Genomic DNA, 20,843 nt, shown 5'->3' on the forward strand with positions numbered 1-20,843 from the left:
TTGTAGCACATCTTACTAGGTAAGTTACGTTTGCGTGCATGGTTATTTCCGGGCAAGGATTCTTCTTTGGTGAAATGAGCCTCCTACGGACTCATTTTTCACTTTTGTTGCATATTCTGACCTAAGGGTATGTTCGGAATTTTCTTTGGGAAATAAATTCCATTCTTCACATAGTTGATTAGAAAATATGATTTTAGGGGGGGGGGGGTTTCTTTTTTGTGTTTTTCCAGAAAATGCCATCTTGGCATCGGAAATCGCATCTAAAGTTCAGCTCTCAGTTTTTAAATTTAGCAGCTTTTTGGACCCTCGGGACCAGTTTTCTTGGGAGGGCATTTTGGGCATTTTAAATTGCGTATTTTTCAATTTTCCTCAATAGTTAATTAGAAAGCTCGATTTTGAAGGGGGTTTCTTCTTTGAGTTTTTCCAGAAAATGTCATCTATGGCCTCAAATTTCTATTTTTTCGGGAAAAACCCTGCTGCCAGGTTTTTGGGTTGCACCCTTACTGCCCCTTCACATCTAAACGGTTACGAGGGGTTTCGTAACCTATTAGATGAGTGTGGGCAGCTTTTTTTTCACTGTTTTTGGCTTCCTAACCGGTTAGGAAGGTCTCTTAACTGGTTAGATGTTCTTGGGTTGGCACTTTTTGATCGTTTTGCCCCTTCTTCTTCCGTTAGCCATATCTTCTTCATCCGGACTCTGGATCAAGCGATTTTTGAGTCTAAGTTCATTGATTTTTCATTGTCTTTCCAATGGTGTGCTCGGTGGCACCCACTTTTAGGCTGGAAATGATGATTTTTCCCCTAGGTACATTCTTGTCCATTTTTGAAATGTTGTTTCCGCATTTGATTCCTTTGGGTCTCGTGACCTCGTTGAGGGTCACAATGGTGTCTTAGAGTCATGTTGTATCTCTGGAGACCATTGTTTGTCTTTTACTTTCGCTTTTCGGATCTGTTATCGGATCATCTTTCGGTTTATCACCGATGCACCGGGTTGAAAAACTTGGGCCGTCACATAAAACATGATTAAATCCATGGATAAACAAGATAAAATCTAATTACATCAAAATAATTAAACTCTCTAGATTTCAAATCATTTCCAATTGGCCCCAATTTAATATATTCTAATAGACATATCATGGTCATTACATATATTCCCACAAAAGCTTAATTAGGCCCATGAAACTACAAAAATAGATTTTAATTATTTCTTTTAATTAAAGTCTCTAGATTTCCAAACTCAACCAAATGCTCTCAAATTAAAGTATGTTAACAAACATGCCAAAACTTAATTTAGAAGCATAATACAACTCAATTTCATGCAAGGTACGGCCATGAACTTTAATATTTCACAAAAGATAAATATTAATTAAAAAGAGCAATTCTTATCTAATTAATCCAAATTTAATATATGTTAACCACCATATTAAAACAAGATTTTCTACCATGCCACAATTCAAATCAAAGTTATATATCATCATGAATTTTAAATCTTATACAAAGAATTAAAAATTACTAACTTTCTAGATTTGATACAAGGCACATATATAAGTTGTATAATCATGCTAAACACTCAATACAATACACACAAAAGCCTAAAACATTCCCTACTTCCATTTGAGATGAAATCTCAAATCCCCACCAAAATAAATCGGCTCCGAATCCGACGAAACTCCTAGGTTTTGTCAGGGACAACACCACGAACATGAATCCCAAGGAAGCCCCATCAAAAACACAACTTGACTTCAAACCTGAACTCAAGAAATGGCCAAAACGAGATTGCAATCGGTTGGAATCGAAGGCCTCGCCGAGGGGAATAAATACTAAGGCATTAAGGTATTTCATTGAAGGGAAGAAGCTCAAAAGAAGAGAGAAGATGGCAGCCATGGCTGCCTTTTGATCTGGCCAAGAGAAAGGAGAGAGAGGGCAAAAATCTGATTTTTCACTTAAAGGCCCCCTATTTATAAAAAAAACTTAAAAAGTGTCCCGAACGGGCCCTACCGGGTCCGAAAAAGTGAAATCTGAGCAGACGCGCTCAAACGGGAAACTCTGTGAACAAAAAAGATTCCAAATGAGAAAATATGAACAACAGAAGAAACGACATTGAAAACCGAGTCCCGAGTAGGGAGCTATGCCCAAAACAAGTTTGGCGCAAATTGGGGCCAGAAACCCGAAAACTGGAAAACATCGTCCAGGAGGAAATTCTAAGAGTCCACAACTCGACGAAATGTGAAAATGAATCCCATACGAGGATCCAGGCTCAAAACAAGGCTTTGAGCAATAACTTTCATTAATTGCACAATGACCCCTCCAAAAAGTAAAAACTGCGAAACTGCCCCAGAATGAAAATATTTTCTTTTCTTCAAAAGATATTTATGAAAAACACCCTAAGAAAAGAAAATTTTCCAAAGAACTTTGCATTTATGCCCCTATGGACACCGGGAGCAACCAGAGTACTTTCTCACGAAAGTAAAGATGTGTATCTCATAGAAATCATTGGGAATGAAGATACGTAAAGTCAGAAACCAACTCCGAACATAAGAAGTGTGGTTACGCAAACAGAGTGACAAATGAGGAAAAGACAGAATAGGGAAAAAGGCAAAAAGTGAGTAGTGTCAAAAAATGAAAAATGTGGAAATGACTTGGTCCTCAAAGGAAGTTGTCAATCCAAATAAAAGAGTCTTGGAAATCACTCCAGAGCACTCGAGACGACACTAATTGACAAGAAACCAAAATCAGAAGGGAAAAGACAACGAAAAAAATTTGTCCAAAAAATCCGGGTCATTACAGTAAATGAAAGAGAGAGGGATAAGGATGGTCATAACAAACATGGGCTGCACTCTCTCATTGAAGTCATTAGGATGCACCTGATAATGGAGTCAACATAAACAGATTTATCAAAGTGAGCCTGACATCTAAAATATCCAAAAATAGAGAAAATATAATGTACATTGGTGTGTCCTTGGCTCAAGGTCGTATTGACACCCAAAGTTACAATGAAAGTGTGGCCAAGTTTAAATTTATAAAGAGCCACTACTACCTCTAATTACTGATATATTTAGGGTGAGTAGGGATCGTTCCAAGGGATTGGGGGATATGTTAATATGGAAACAAAGTTGGATTAGTAGATCAAATGATCAAAAGATTGTTTGTTTGGTTAATTAAACTAAAATGTAAATGAATTCAATACTAAACAACTAAAGTAAATAAAAGGGTAGAGAACAAGAAAGAAAGGTCTTGGGATTTAGAGGTTACCACTAAACATCACCATTCTAGACATTCAATGTGTAATGAATGAGGGGAAACATGTGTTGCAATACAAAGAGCTGTGATTGATTGAATCAACAAGCCTGAATTGACTAATTAAGTATACATTGTCTAGACAACCTAATGAATAACACAATATATCAAACTAAGCCATTATTCCTTCTTTTAAGCTCTCAATCAACACACTAACAAGTTAGAGAATTATACAACTTGCATTCATAAGTATGGAACATCAAACAACAAACATGGATTGTCCTCACATCTAAGAAAGTAAAGCAACTACACTACTTCTAAGCTAAGGACATTAAAATTAAACTAATTAAACTAAGGTAGAGGCATAATCCATCAAGAAATAAGTATAAACCATTAAACAAACCATAAGAGTATACTATTTAAGCACTATGCCTTGACAATCTCTAGATTCATAGCATCAATACACATTAACATGCATCAATATCACAAAACCAAGAGATAAACACATGACCATCTACTCTAGCATACATAGACATATGGATAGAATGAAAGATCAATTGGAAGTATTAATCAACACAAATCATTGTAAGAACGAGATTCATATATAAATCAAGTGTTAAGACAACATTACAACACAAATCCCCTCAAAATACAAAGCATTAAGGTTTAGAAGGTATGCTTAGGGCTAAATTTTGCCCCAAGAAGATGTTTAGCCACTCATTGATGTAGTCATCCAACCCTCAAGGGCCATCTCCATGGTAGAAATGCTCTTCTTCTTGATGGAAACACTAGAAGAATGGAAGAACTCCCAAAATAGTGTATGTCTCAATAAGTTCTAGCCTCATCTCCATGATATGTGATTCTAAGTTATGTTCTCTCAAGATATAAAGATATGATGTAAAAATGGCTCAAAATCCTTTTATAGGTAGCTCAAGTATGACACCCAGTGGTCAAGTCTCGTGCACTAGGGTCCATTCAATGATTGCACCACGAGCCATTTTTTAATGAGCTGGACTTTGTTTTAATTCGAACTTGAGGAGGTTCGATCGATTGAGTTCAGATGAGATCGATCGAACTATGGCTAGATCTATCGAATTCAGGCCAAATGGATTAATCCTTGGCTGCGCCTCTTTGGAATAAGACAAATTTGATATTTTTGAGATATTTTGGGAAAAAGACAAAAATGGTAGGTGAGGATAAGATCAAGGAAGTTCGATCGATCTAAAGAAAGTTGGATCGATCGAAGATGGAAATTCTTTGAGGATAAGGACAAGAGGTCTAGTCCATCATAGTGAGGTGAGATCGATCAATGTGATATCGATCGAAAGTATTCCTGATTGATCAAAGATTGCTTATTTCCACCACTTTGCTTCCACTTTGCTCTACTCTTCCTTTCAGCTTGAGATTGCTTCTTTTATGCTCTAATTTATCTGAATTGACTTATTTTGGGGATAAGCACCTGAAAAGGGCAATAATATGAAATTAGTCTAAAACGGGAAAGTAAGATAGATAAAGGTTCTAAAATACTCAGGCTTAAGGGGTTTAAATGAACACTTTTCAGCACTTATCACACCTCCAAACTTAAATATTGCTAGTCTCTAGCAATGAACTACAAAGTAAAGGAATGAAATGAAAATCTATATAACTATGAACTACAAAGCAATAAATAGATAACGCCACTTTCGTAGGGAACACGATTGCATTTAGCATATGCAACAAGCCTTTTAAACCCCTAGGTTACTCCTAGTGGACGAGTGAAGTCTTGTGAGGGTTTTAATGATACCCACAAACATTAAGCTCATTCTCACAAAAGAGGCACTAATATTGTAAACAAGTATTGGGAGAAAACTACCTCAAGTATGTAATTTTTCAACCCTTCCAAGCAATCTCCCAAAATCTCAACATCAAACAAGCAAGTATGGTCCTCCACACATCAAGAAAATGATCATACAAATCAAAACAACTCTAGAATTCTTTTTGAGTGAATCGACATCAAATATGTTGCTATCTAAGTCAACTAAAGAAATGATCACATCCTTACCCTCAAACTAGCACACAAATGTAGTACCGATCATCAAGATAAAGAGTGGACCTTTTATTAAAGCTTTATTGATCTAGGTGCGCTTATTCTTTTCACTTGATTTTTTTTTTTATTTTATTTGTTTATTTATTTATTTTTATCTATCCCTAAGGATCAAAGATGGAATCATAGTGCAATGTGTTGATCTATTAAGCTTTCTAGCGATCCATGAGGTCGAGCGTTAGGTCAATGACTCCCAAACAGGACGGCTTTAGGGTATTACGTGTTAAAACACCCCTATGGGCTTAGAAGCTCAAATCAACTAGGCTACAAATCGAAACAACCTCCATCTAATCATTTCCCACTTCTCACCTTTTGGGAGAAGTCCTTACTTTTTTTTTTTTTTTTTTTTTTTTTTTTTTTTTTTTTTTTCAAGTTCAATTATTAACCTAGAGTTTGGATCCTCCACCTTTCGGTGCAAGAAATTTAGTGCTTGATGAGGCTAGAATCCCGGCTACTTAGTGAAAAGGGTTTATTATCCACCTTCATCAAGAATGAAAGCTTTCAATGCACTACTAGCTCAATTGGGATATAACCAATTCAATAATCAACAAAGCATGTACCATACAAATGAATGTTAGTGTGCGCCTATGCTAGTGTAGAATCCTAGAGTGAATCTTAAAACAATCACAAAATCAGGATGATGTGGACCACAAATGTAAGCATGATATCAATTTTTTGAAAAATTTACTCCTAAATGACATCCACAAGGCATACAAGGAGTATTGGACTCTCAAGTCAAACAATTTTTAAATTTTAAGCAATATAGTCCTCAAAAGATCAAAATCATAGCTAGTCATGGATTTCACATCTCAATCATGCAATTAAAGCTCCAACTTTAATAGAATACAACAAAGCCACCTTACCCCCAAACTTAAACCACACAGTGTCCTCAATGTGCAATGAGAACAATGGAAAAGATGGAAAGAGGATACCATAGTGGCAAAACATGAAGCCCGGCAATGATTCAATATGAAAAGGGTCTCCCCCAAACTTAGAATCAACAACCTATTTGAATAACCACACTAGCAAACTCACATCAAATATCAAATAGGATAAGAATAATCAAATCATGCATTCTAAGGCAATATAACACAAGATAAAAAAGAGATATGAGATCAAGCCCAATAGAAAATATGAAAGTAGCATAACTACATATAAGGGCACAATGGTGAAAAGTTTTTATATTTTTCATTTAATGAAAGTAAGTATATACAAATTGCAAGAAAATCAAAGAATAAAATGTATGAACAAAATACAAAAAGAAAAATAAAGAAAGCAAAATGCAATGAAAGAATATGTACAATGCAAGAAATGAAAAACAAAAAGTAAGAAAGGATGCAAAAACAAAATAAAGAAAAATGAAAATAAAAACTCTCTTTTTTTATTTTTATTTATTTTTTATTTTTTAGACATAACAAGTATGTACACATACACAATAAAATGCAAAGAAATAAAAATGCAATAAATGAAAATGCAATGAAATAAAGAATGCAAATTTATTTTTTATTATTTTTTATTATTTTTTTTTTGAAAGTATGTACAATAAAACAAAATGCAAGAAAAGTAAAGAAATAAGAATGAACATGAACATGTATGATAAAACACAATATGTACACAAACTAAAATAAAAAGGCAAATAAATAAAAATGCAAGAAGTAAAGATGCACTGAAATAAATAATGCAAAGAGAGAATTTTTTTTTTTCACCAGAGAAAAGTAAGTAAATAAAATAGAAGAAAATAACAAAAGTAAAAGAAAATGAAAAATAAAATAAAATAAAATAAAAAATAAAAAAATAGAAAGAAGAAAAAGTCAAAAAGTCAAAGGGACAAAGCTGTGATCGATCTAAGGATAATCCATCGAAACTCGATCGATCCAAGATGTGAAAACCTGCAAACAACTTCGAATGATACACAGAGATCTGAAATATGTAGAGATTCAAAAAATTTCTAAGTATAGAACTGAGATCAATCGAAGGGATAACTGGATCGATTGAGAAATAATTGGATCGATCTGAAATAAAGTTCGCACGATACACAGAGAGCTAATTTCTACAGAGAATTAATTGTAGAGAGGTTTGATCGATCGAATGGACACTTGTGATCAATCGAACTGGCACCAAATGCCTAATTTTGAGATGAAAGTGCAAAAAATCATATGCTAGGCCCCAATGATGGTAACAAGAATGCAGATTGAAAAATGGATGGAAGAATGTACACAAGAATGAAAAATAAAAAGAAATGATGGAGGAATAGAGTTTTGAAACTCTACGAATACTAGTGTTTAATGTCTTTAGCAAGACATTGGGTTGACTCACTAGTCGAACGAATCAAAAACTGGATATGAGACATCCTTATTAGCCCTCTTTTCACTTTTGCCATTTAATGCCTCACTTACAACAATGAAATCATCCTCCAAAAGAATGGCTTGAAAAGAAATGAAAGAGATGATTTCATTCCTTTCATCCACGGTCTTGAAAACAAAATCAATCACGGTTGGGCTTGCCTTAATTTTGTGCTCTTGAAGTGAAGTCAAAGAATCACTTTTTTTGTGAATTGGCAAGTCAATGTCTTTCAAAGACTCATTTGGAATATCAAGAAACACATTCTCTACATCCCTCTTCTCTTCCTAAAAAATAACCATCTCTTCACCCTCTAAGTTAGCTAAGGAGTTCACTAGAGAGTTCATTTCATTTTTGGAGCTTTCATGGTCAAAACCACAATTTCTATATATTTCAAAAGAGCATGTCTCAAGAGGGTCTTTGGAGATAATAAAAAGAATGCCCTCTTCAACAAGTTTCTCCTCCCCCTCTCTTACCTCTATAGTGGTCACCATCTCCTTATTCTCTAAAGTATCAAAGGCCGGAATTAAATCATGATCAAAATAAGGAAAATCCTCATAAGTCATGTTGTGCTCTATCGGACTAGCCAATGGTGGACTCATTAATTCCTCAATTTGCTCACTTGCTACTTCTTCCTCTTCACTCTCATCATCCTCATCTATATAAATTGAAGTTCTTGCCATTTTTTTATTTGCCTTTTCCTCCTCCTCTTAATGAGAAAGAGTACTTGCAATTTGCTCAACTTGAGCTTCAATCTTGGCTAAAATTTGAGAATGTGAAAGGATAAGTTGAGTTTGTGAATTAAGCTCATCAAATAGAGCTAACACTTTTTCTTGAAACTCGGGTGAATAAGGTGATGGAGGTGGTTCTTCATAAAATGGTGGGGGAGGGTAAAAGTCACAAGGAAGATAATGAGAATAGTCAAGTCCATAATAAGAAGATGCATGTTGAAATGAATTCGACTCAACCTCATAAGGATCAAAATATGGTGGAGGGACATAAAGTGAGGGGAAGTAATTTCCCCCCAATGGCTCCATCCACATTCAAAATCCAAATGCAACAAATAATGGCCTTCACACGGGCCGATGCTTGGATAAAGATTTAAGCAATATAATGAGCCTCAACAAGGTCTATCACAAGCATGCAAAGAAGTGAAACAATTAAAGTACGAGATTTTCAAGAAATACTCACAAAGGTCCTTAAGCAACTTTAAATTTTAATGTTAGCTTTAAGCTCCAATGATTGCTTTAAAATCCAATGTTTGCCTTTCTTGTAGTCAAGTACCTAATTGAACAAATAATATCAAGAGTACGAAAAGAATATACAATGGAAAATAAAAATAAAAATAGAAACAATTAAATGAACAATATTATCTAGTCTAATTCCAACAAAACCGTTAATCCCTGGTAACGGCGCCAAAATTTGACGAGCCCCTTTCCAAGTGTTTAGAAAACAGACTTTTTAATACGAGAGGTCACTTCACAAGGTCAAAATATGATTGTGGTTTAAAAAGTTTTTCTAGTCAAATTTACATTTATAAAAACCACTACTACAACTAATGAAGTATAGCGAGTAGGGATTGTCCACAGAGATTATGTGTTGGAATTTAACTTTGACTTTAATGTACCTATTGATTGCAAAGAGAGAGATTGATTGATTAAACTAAGATGCAATGAAATTAAAATGCAAGTAAAGTAAACTAATGAGAGATTTGGATTTACGAGATATGAAGAGAGGTCTTAGGATCTAGAGGTCACCACTAAACATCACCATTCTAGACATTCAATATGTAATGAATGAGGGCAAACATGTGTTACAATACAAAGAGGTGTGATTGATTGAATCAACAAGCATGGATTGACTAATTAAGTATACATTGTCTAGATAACCTAGTGAATAACATAATATATCAAACTAAGCCACTAGTCTTTCCTTTAAGCTCTCAATCAACACACTAACAAGTTAGAGAATTATACTACTTGCATTCATAAGTATGGAACATCAAACAACAAGCATGGATTGTCCTCACATCTAAGAAAGTAAAGCAACTACACTACTTCTAAGCTAAGGACATGAAAATTAAACTAATTAAACTAAGGTAGAGGCACAATCCATCAAGAAATGAGTATGAACCATTAAACAAACCACAAGAGTATACTATTTAAGAGCTATGCCTTGACAATCTTTAGATTCATAGCATCAATACACATAGACTACATCAATATCACAAAACCAAGAGATAAACACATGAACATCTACTCTAGCGTACATAGACATATGGATAGAATAAAATGGTCAATTGAAAGTATTAATCAACACAAATCATTGTAAGAACAAGATTCATATATAAATGAAGTGTCAAGACAACATTATAACACAAATCCCCTCAAAATACAAAGCATTAAGGTCTATAAGGCATGCTTAGGGCTAACTCTAGCCCCAAGAAGATGTTTAGCCACCCATTGATGTAGCCATCCAACCCTTAAGGGCCATCTCTGCGGTAGAAATGCTCTTCTTCTTGTTGGAAACCCTAGAAGAATGGAAGAACTCCCAAAATAGTGTATGTCTCTTTAAGCTCTAGCCTCCTCTCCAAGATATGTGATTCTAAGTTATGTTCTCTCAAGATATAAAGATATGATGTAAAAATGGCTCAAAATCCTTTTATAGGTAGCTTAAGTGTGACACCCAATGGTCAGGTCTTGTGTACTAGGGTCCCTTCAATGATTGCACCACGAGCCATCTTTTAATGAGCTGGACTCTATTTTAATTCGGACTTGAGGAGGTTCGATTGATCGAGTTCAGATGAGATCGATTGAATTGTGGCCAGATCCATCAAATTTAGGCCAAATCGATCAATCATTGGCGGTGCATTTTTGAAACAAGATAAATCTGAGATATTTTTGGGATATTTTAGGAAAAAGAAAAAAGTGGTAGGTGAGGATAAGATCAAGGAAGTTTGATCGATCTGAAGAAAGTTGGATCAATCAAAGATGAAAATTCTTTGAGGATAAGGACAAGGGGTCTTATCTATCTTGGTGAGGTGAGATCGATCAATGTGAGATTGATCGAAAGTATTCCTGATTGATTGAAGAATGTTGATTTCCACCACTTTGCTTCCACTTTGCTCCATTCTTCCATTCAGCTTGAGATTGCTTCTTTTATGATCTTATTTGGCTGAATTGACTTATTTTGGGGATAAGCACCTAAAAAGGGCAATAACATGAAATTAATCTAAAATGAAAAAGTAAGATAGATAAAGGTCCTAGAATACTCGAGCTTAAGGGATTTAAATGCGTACTTTTCATCGCTTATCATACATCACAGTAAACAAGCCAATAGACTAGCCGCAAAAATTGAATAATAGTATCAAAGTAGCAGTCTAAAATAAAAAATATAAGTATAGGATAAAGAGAGGTCAAGTAGAAGATGATGGTCCGGCAGGGCGTGAGCCCCGGATCTGGCTAGATATGTCTCGCAACGCGGTCATAACATCTGTGTGGAGGGTGGTTATATTTACCTTGAGAGACATGACTGCGTCCTGTAATGCCTGAAAATGCTCCTCTTGCATGTCTGACTGAGCCTTAGCTTCAGGAATGAATGGATCATCCCGACAGTGCAATCTGGAGTCATCAGAAGACTGATGCTCGTCCTGGATCTGAGAGTGGTGACTCTGCTCTGGAGAAGGGTGCGGTGATCCCATTGGAGGCTCCTGCTCCAAGTCAATACCAATTCTCGCTACTGCTATTGCCACTGCCTCTGTTGCTACTGCTACTGCCTCTTCCTCCTCCTCTGCCTCTGCATCTTTTGCCGCTTGGGCTGCCTTTATCTCCAGACTCTTGATAAGAGCATTATAGCTTTTATTCCAGTCCTTCTTTTTGTAATAGCATGCACTAGACTCGGTGACCTCCTCCAGGTCAAAAGGTTAGTGCTGGTCCTGAAGGATCTGTGTAATCAAGTGGGTATAAGGGAGAAATTTAGGCCTCTGCGGGTCACTCTTGCTGATGAAATTATCATACAGTTTCATTATGACACTCCAATAGAGTGTAGGAACTGAAAACTAATGACCCTATTTCGATGGAATATAAAGCTGTAAGGAAATCTACTTGCCGTTGGGTCTTGTGCCCAGCCATATATACATTTCGGTATAAAATTGAATCAAGGAACCACATGCAGTCAGGCAGATAGGTCTGAGTGGCATAAGTGTCAGCGACAGTAATGGTGCCATGAAGAGTTGTGGCCATATCTGCAAATGATGGCCTCTGCAAAGTCGTGTAATCAATGCCCGAATGACAGGTGTGTGGCACTGAGATGCTGCCGATAGTGTCTCGATAGTGATACGGATGAGGTTCCCATCAATGGTGGTCCGCAGGTCAGCCAAGTTTCTTGGTACTAGGGCTAAAATAGGAGAAAGGCGACAACGATAGATCTCGTCGTACGACTACTTGGTTGTGGCTGCCCGTGCAAAGAAATCCTCGTCAAAAATAGACTTATGCTCCACAAAAAGGTACGCAAACTTCTGAGTATCCCTGTCTCAGAATATCTCAGACTGAGCCGTTGGTGGCATGGGAGCAGGTGATAGAGGTGGCATAGGCTCACCCTTCAAAGATGAAGAAGAAGAGTGCTCTAACTGTGCAAGAGTTGTCTCCTCAGGCTCCTCAATCCACTGCCTAACCCGGCGACCATAAGTCCAGTTAGTGGTGGTCTTGAACCTAGTCATGGCTTGTAAAAAGAAAGAACACTTGTAATTGTAGTCCGTAACAGGAAATAGCATATGAGATGCAGAAATGAAAGCACAAAAGATAGAACATGTTTGTTAGATTAAGATAGACAACATGATACTGAAATGAAGCAAATATCACAGTATATAAGCACATGAATCTATCTATGCAAGTGGTAATACAACCACGTATAGACAGTGAATGATCAAATAAGATGAAACATGCCAGACATGACGGGCAAAGAATACAACTGATGAGCGCTGAATATTTGCATATTCGAGCCCCTAAATATACATATGTTAAGGCCTAAATTGATACTTCTATCCATTATTAGACTGATTTATGTTTAATGTGTGTTTATAGGTACTTTCCCAGAGAAACGGTTAAAACTGGGATTTTATGATGAAAAGACTGATATCGAAGCTTACAGAGTTGTTGTCGGTCATTCAGAGCAAGCCGAGAGCTTAAATGGTGAAGTTTGAAGGAGTTTAATATCCAAAGCTCGAGCCCAAGTTTTGAGGCTTGAGCCTTACAAGTCAAAGAAGAAAAATCAACAAAGTACTGAAGCTCGAGCCTTGTACCTTCAGGCTCAAGCCTAAACAAAGGATGCTCGAGCCTGACCATAAGGTACTCGAGCCTTGACCCTTAAGCTCGAACATAAGGCATTGGAATTTGAAGAGTTGATTTCCAAGCTCCTAGACCTCGTGCCTAACCCCAAGGATCGAGCACCATTTACTGAAGCTCGAGCCTTAAGTACCTAAAGCTTGAGCCTGGTACCTAGTGCTCAAGCCCATGAAGCTTGGATCGAGCAATGAAGCCCGAAATTATTCTAAGTGTTAAAGAAAAAGATGCTTCAAAAAATAATTGAAAAAATTTGCCTAAGTGTCAAAGTGGAGCTCGAGCACCAATCTTTGGAGCTCAAGCATCAATCCAAAGAAGTGTGACCCTGAACCTTAAAGCTCGAGCCTTTGTTCCTAAAGCTCGAGCCTTTCATGACATGTCAGATTTAAGTTATAGGAATGTTATCTTTTCAAGCTTATCTCATTCCAGATGGGCCAGAAGACCTAAAAGCCCATTAAGCCTTTATTTTCTTCTATAAAAGAAGGCTAACGCCTTGATAGAAGAGGTCTTTTGTTCTCGTATTATTTAGAAGCCTGATACTATGGTGGTAGCTTTTAGGATTCCACAACCTTAGAAGGTGATGATCTTGAGATGAGAAGTGCCGTCCGTGATGATGGAGACAACTCCAACACAAATGATATCCGACATCTATCCGACATCGTCATGAGTAATTAAATCCCTTCTTAGGGCACTGATGTAACCCAATTTAGTATTATGGTTTGATTGTTCTTAACTCTGGGATTATTTTAATGTATATTATGTTTTTTATTATATGAGTATGAGCAATTGAGACAACTCAATTGGTTTTCATGCTTTAAATAGATTCCAAACTGTTATTACCTTGTCTTAGATTGTAATGACCCGGTCATTTCCTTCCTTTTATTTTTCCTCAGAATTTCACGAATGAATTTTTTTCGTTGAAATTTCTTTTCTTAATTCAATTTCTCGTCATTTGGTGTCATCTCAAGTGCTCAAAAATGGTTTCTGAGACTCTTTCCTTTGGATTGACAACTTCCTTTAAGGACCGAGTTATTTCCACATTATTCGTTTTTTGACACTATTCACTTTTCGTCTTTTTCCCTACTTTGTCTTTCCCCGTTTGTCACTTTGTTGGCATAACCTCACTTTTTTTGTTCAGAGTTGGGTTTTGACTTCATGTATCTTCATTCTAAGTGGTTTCCATGAAATACGTATCTTTACTTTTGTAGGAAAGTACTCTGGTTGCTCCCGGTGTCTATAGGGGCATGGATGCAAAGTTCTTCGGAAACATTTTTGTTTCTTGGGGTGTTTTTCATAAATATCTTTTGCAGATATTTTATTTTAGGAGTTTTTAAGAATATATTTTTGGAAGATATTTTTATTTTAGGTCATTAGTGCAGTTTTCACTTTTTAGAGGGGCCATTGTGCAATTAATGAAAGTTATTGCAAAAATGCCTCGTTTTGAGCCTGGATCCTCATACAGGATTCCTTTTCACTTTTTGTCAAGTCAGGCACTCTTAGAATTGCCTTCTGGTCATTTTTCCCCCAGTTTTAGGGTTTCTAGCCCTACTTGCCACTGAACTTGTTCGGGGCATATCTCTCTACCCAGGACTCAGTTTTTGACACCATTTCTTTCGTTATTCATATTTTCTCATTTTGGTTTTTTTTTTTTTTGTTCACGGAGTTTTGTCATTTGAGCGCATCTGCTCAAATTCCACTTTTCCAGACCCGGCGGGGCCCTTTCGGGGCACTTTTAAGGTTTTCCTATAAAAGAGGGGTTAGACATTTCATTTTTGATCTTTTCCTCTCTTCATGCTTGACCAGCAGCTGCCACCCTTCTTCTCTCACTTAAAACTTCATCCCCTTGTTAAAAAGTCATAGGGTCTTTGCGTTTTGTGTTTGTCTTGACGACGCGCATCTTTCCCCCTTATTAGAGCCCATTTTCAGCTAAATTTTGAGTTCGGGTTTGAGGTCAAGTTAGGATTTTGGTAGGTCCTCTTTGGAGTTTAATGTTCGCCATGTTGTCCCCAACAAAATCCCGAAGTATGGTCGGATTCAGAGCCGTTTCATTTTGGTGGCTTTTGAAATTTTCATCTCAAATTGAGGTAGGGGATGTCGTAGGTTTATATTAATGTTGTATTGATTGTTATATAAGCATATACAACTTGTAAGCATGCCTTTGTTCAAGTTTTAGAATTTAATTTAATTATTTTCTATGTTTAAGATTTAATTCTCATGAAGGTGTGTACCTTAGAATTAAATTGTGGTATGATAGTAAATTAGGCCTTGGTATGTATATCAACATATATTAAATTGGGAGCATTTGAATAAGAAATGCAAATTTTATTTAATATTTATCTTTTGTGAAAGATTAATTCACATAATTGCAACAAGTATGAAATCAACTTGTAATGTGATATTAAAATATGCATTGGTATGTTCTTCAACCTATGTAAAATTGAGGACATTTAGAATTATTTGGAAATCTAGAGAAAATTAATTAATGAGTTTAATTAATTTTATTTTAAGTGTTTTAATCCCTTAATTCGATATTTGATGTGACATATGTGAAGACTATGTTATGTCCCTTAACATATATTAATTTGAGATTATTTGGGATTGATTTGAAATCTACAGAATTTAATTATTTTAGTTAATTAAATTATATCTACTTGTTCCATAGATTTAACTACGTCTTCAAAATTGTTTCTATGTTTAAATTAAGGAATTTGACTTAGTATGATATAGGATATCATTGTCTTGCATGACTTGTTTAAATATATCTTGTGTAGGTATATAGCTTGTTAGAATATTATAATTGTTTACCTTGAAAGCTAGTTACTAAATTGTAGCTTATTTAGTACTTGTGGATTAAGATGATAATTTGGTTCAATTGTTGTAAAATATTCTTGCTTTGGGTATAAATTGCATATTGAGGATATGACATGTCATATGCTATATAGACTTGAATTCTAAGACATGGTTTGTATGGATTCAACCTTACTTGTACATGGAATGTGGTAACTTGCATTTGATTTTGTATAAGTTTTGAACTTGTTGATTTTGGAAAGCTTGTGAGGACATAATTTTATGCGATGGCTAGGGTTTGGCTCTAGTGCATGGACAAGTGTCCTCTAAGTCATAAGTGCACACTAGGTGGTACCTTGTAGGTCGTAATTACTCGAAAATACTTGCTTGGTCTAGCAACCGCATGTCTTAGTCTTTCCACTATTTGATTTTGCGTTTAATTTCAAGTTGTTAATCATGGATTACTTGTACCTTGAGAATTGATACTTGCTTTGGGTATTTGAATCTTGTTTAGTATACTTGAACTTGTATACTTGTTCCATGAGTTTAAATAGAATTTAGTATACTTGTGTTGTATACTTGATATACGAGGTTCCACATTGAATGTATACTTGTGTGAACATAGTTAGACATTACATGACTTGTCTTAATATGGTTTAGTATACTTGGAAATGTATGCTTATATGTTGTATATCATGTTTTAGCATCATTTTGTATACCTGAGTATGTATGCTTGCATGCTGTTGTTCGTTTCAATTGCATGAGTAGCTTAAGATGATCCCTGAGTGTCACTTATGACATAGACATTAGGTAGCATGATCCTTGAATTGCCTCATGTAAATGTAATAACCTTGTAAAATGCTAGGTCGATGCATGCTCATTTCCTACGAGTAACTTTATGTTACTCACCTTAATGGGGATTTGTTTCAGGTATGAAGGCTTTGTTCGTGATGCTCATCATTCATTGGATGACTTGTAGCTTTCAAGTTTCCATTTCATGCAAATGTTAGCATGAAATATCATTTTGTAGCCTTATACGTCAAAACTTGTATTTTTTTATTCTATGCATGTAATGTGTACATGAGTACACTCTTTACAATGTATTTGACATGTATAAGATGAGGCCATAGGCCAATGGTATCTAGTTTGTATCCTATGTAACTTTCAACTTTATGAAATATTATGAAAATATTGAAAAATGACAAGTCTTTGCTTCACTATGTTTGCATTGGGTGTGGGAATTCCATTTTTATTCTTTCGTAGGGTCTCATTAATCATGTATGAAGTGTGGCCAAGGGCCAAACGGTAATTTGAAATCATTTGTTAATTTTGTTTTTTAAATTTCCCATTTCTCGTTCATTTTCGCCTTTTTGGCCGTCGAGGGGTCGAATTTTGCATCGGCGGTATTTTTAAGCCGTGGACCATTATAGCATGTCCTATTAGGTAAGTTACATTTACGTGCATAATCGTTTTCAAGTTTAGAGTCATATTTCACAAAATGAGTACTCTATAGATTTACTTTTGAGTTTTTAAGCCTCTACTGATCTAGGGGTATTTTGGCCATTTCACAGTATTTTTTTTTTTTTCATTTTCTCTAGAACTGCCAGGTAGAAAATTTGATATCGGGAGGGGTTTATTTTTCGTGTTTTTCCAGAAAAATTCGTTTGATAGCCCATTTCTGCTCTCAGATCAGGACAGTTACTGTAGCAACTTTGTGTCCTCTTGACCTCTTCTGATCTAGGGGCATTTTGGGCATTTCAAAATTTTTTTTTTTTTTTTTTTTTTTTTTTTCATGTCTCCGAGTAGAAAATTCAATTTTAGGAGGGGTTTCTTTTTCATGTTTTTCCAGAAAATGTCAATAAGGGCCGTATTTTTGCTCTCAGTTCTGGTAGAATTCAGAAGTCCCTATAGCAGCTTTTAGGCACCCTTGACCTGATTTTCTTGGGGGCATTATGGGCATTTCACTGCATTTTTTATTTTCTTATTTTGACATGGTCAAGTAGAAAACATGATTTTAGGGGGGGTTTCTTCTTTACATTTTTCCAGAAAATGCCGTCTCGGTCTCAAAAACCCCGTGTCAAATCTGATTTCCTGTGCGTATATGCACTATTAAAAAAAGTTTGTTATGAGGGCATTTTGGGGATTTCATGTCAAAAATAAAATTTTCTTTCAACATGGTTAGCTTGAGGAGGGTTTCTTCTTCGTATTTTTCCAGAAAAAGTCGTTAAGTACCTCAAAACGGCACACGAATTTCAGCATTTTGCCTAGGTTGTTATTCATTGCTGTCAAAACACTATTCACAGCCGCAGCGACGTCAAAACTTTGTTTTGACTTTTCTCTTCCATCCGGACTCCGAATCAAGTGATTCTTGAGTCTAACTTGATTAATTTTTTGCTATCTTTCCAGTGGTGTGCTCGGTAGCACCCGATTTTGTATTTTGCCCTTAAGGCTATTTTTGTCCGGTTTTCTTGTAATTCGCTTCTGCTATTTTCTTTTGAGTTCCGTGACTTCGCGAAAAGTCATGGATGTGTCTCAGGAATAATATACATTCTAGGGACATCATTTCCATGTAAAATGACTATTTTGCCCCTGGGGGCTTATTTGTCATATTTCTGATCTTTTGTTTCCGCGTCAGTTCTCATTGAGTTCCACGACCTCATGGAAGGTCATCAAAGTGTCTTAGAGGTGTGTTGTGCCTTGGGAGACCGTTGTTTTATTTTCTTGCTTCCATATCTGGATCCGTTATCGGGTCAATCTTCGGTTCATCACAGGACGCACTGGCTTGAAAGACCAAGGCCGTCACATAGATATAATTGTTTATTTTCTATTCTTAACCTATCTTATTGGATGGTATCTAGCGAAGCCCTGCTTGACATGAGAATAGATGTCATATAATGGTGTTCTAATGTTTTTTATAAAAGAATGTTTTCATAGTCTATGCTTAGGAAAGATGGTTTATTGACAAAGTAGTTAAAGTAGTTAGAGTAGGTAGGTGGATAGTCCATGCTAACTGCAGATAGGTTATAGTTAATTATTTTATAAAAACGTCTTTCTTTAAAACCCGAATTGAATGAATGTTATTGAGTTCAATTCATTTAAAAAAACATAATTTGTTGAATCCCCAGAGTTGATACAATTAACCATAGCATGATGATTGTGGTGAAGTCAAAGCCCTAAGATTTCTCTCTCTGATCACTTAATTTAACTTATTTTAATATTTTAGTTTAATTTCATTTGATGATCGTGAAAATCAATCAAACTTTCCAATTAGTTACCTATGAACCATTAGGACTAACTTAAAGACTAAACATAAAATCTCATCTCCCTGCGGGTTCGACCCTCTCTAGATAGTGCTATCTTACAAAGATTTGTTCTATTGCGTGTGGTAAAATAAAATAAAATTATTCACACGATTAGCAACCAATGTGGAAAACATAGGCATTGGGCATAGATATGACAGCATAAAACACAGGAGAGGGTAAAGGAATATCAATATGCAAAACAGTGCAACTCAAACGATCATAAAAAAAAAAATGTGATCGATCCATGTTGGATTGATCATGACATACATTGGATCGATCGTGCTCTGAACGATCAAAGCACTGGTGTGATTGATCAAACTTGCTGAGAAATGAAAAGTCACCTGTTCGTGACGTGGAAGACACGGGGCGAATCCCAATGGTCACTTTAAGGCTCGTGACCCCCTATACACCTCATCAATTTAAATATGGTCACTTAAAATGGCATGTGACCTCCGAACCAAATTCAGAAATAAAAACTAATATATGCAACCATATACATATATATACACATGCTTACAAACCCAAAAATGGAAAGAAAATCAGCCTTAAAAGCATGGAATCTAAGCATGGCAACAAGAATAAATCATGAATCAATAATAATAAAAAAATGGAAAAAAGGATAATGAACTTACTGAGATTTGAGGAGAGAAGTGAAGAGTGAAGAGAGAAGAGAAACGATATAGAAAATGGAGGAGATGGAGCTTTAGAGTCACCAGAATCTTGTCGGAGGTGGGGAAGATGATTGGAAAGCATCGGGGGAGAGAGAAGGGCTTTGGATCAATGAAATGAACGATCCAAATGACCCTTGGGTCTATTTTTAAAAACTGTTCCCGACATGTCTGATCGATCACATAGTTCATCAGATCGATCGAACCTAGATCGATCATGAAGGTGCTCAGATCGATCGAACCTACAAAATGACAAAAATATTTTTAAAAATTTGAATTTTTGACAATTTAAAATCTTTTTGAATTTTTGAAATTTTTTATTTTTTAAATTTGAAATTTGAATTTTGAAAAGTCAAAGTCAAAAGAAAGTCAACAAAAAACCCTAAACGATCGGAGAATGATTGATCGGAACTCGATCTATCCAAGACCTGAAAATATGGAGAGACCTTCGAACGATGGGACAGAGAGATGAAATTTTCAGAGATTCAAAAAAATTTCTAAGTATAGAATTAAGATCGATTACAGGGAAATTCGGATCGATCAAGGGCACTTGGAACGATCGAACAGAAAATTCGAATGATAGACAGAGACCTGAAATATGCAGAGAATGTCAAATGATGGAATAGAGACATGAAAATATGCAAAGATGATGTTCGATCGATTGAATATCTCTTGTGATCGATCGAACATGCACTAAATGCCTAATTTGGAGATGAAAGTGCATGCATTCCCTATCAAAGTATTAATCAACATAAATGATCCCAGATTATATCTAGACGACGCAAAAAAAGAAAATAAAAAAGAAATGAGGGAGGAGTAGGGTTGAAAAACCCTATGAAACACTACTGTTTAACGTCTCTAGCAAGACGTTGGGCTCTTTTAGCCCGGATCAAAGATCTTAGTATGTATCCCCTCCTTGATGGGGTAAATAGAACTTCGAACCCCACCCAACAAACTATCCCCTAAGGAGTTTGTTGGATTTGGTTCAAGTGAAATTGGTGGCCCTTTGTCAATAAAATGTAAGTAAAACACTAGAACAAGTCATGCATGATTCATTGGAAGGATGATGAGTATGATTAGGGGAGGA

Source organism: Cornus florida, unplaced genomic scaffold (assembly GCF_030987335.1).
Source record: "Cornus florida cultivar Cherokee Brave unplaced genomic scaffold, ASM3098733v1 CherokeeBrave_3.0.0_Hap2_Chr10, whole genome shotgun sequence".
Taxonomy (NCBI): domain Eukaryota; kingdom Viridiplantae; phylum Streptophyta; class Magnoliopsida; order Cornales; family Cornaceae; genus Cornus; species Cornus florida.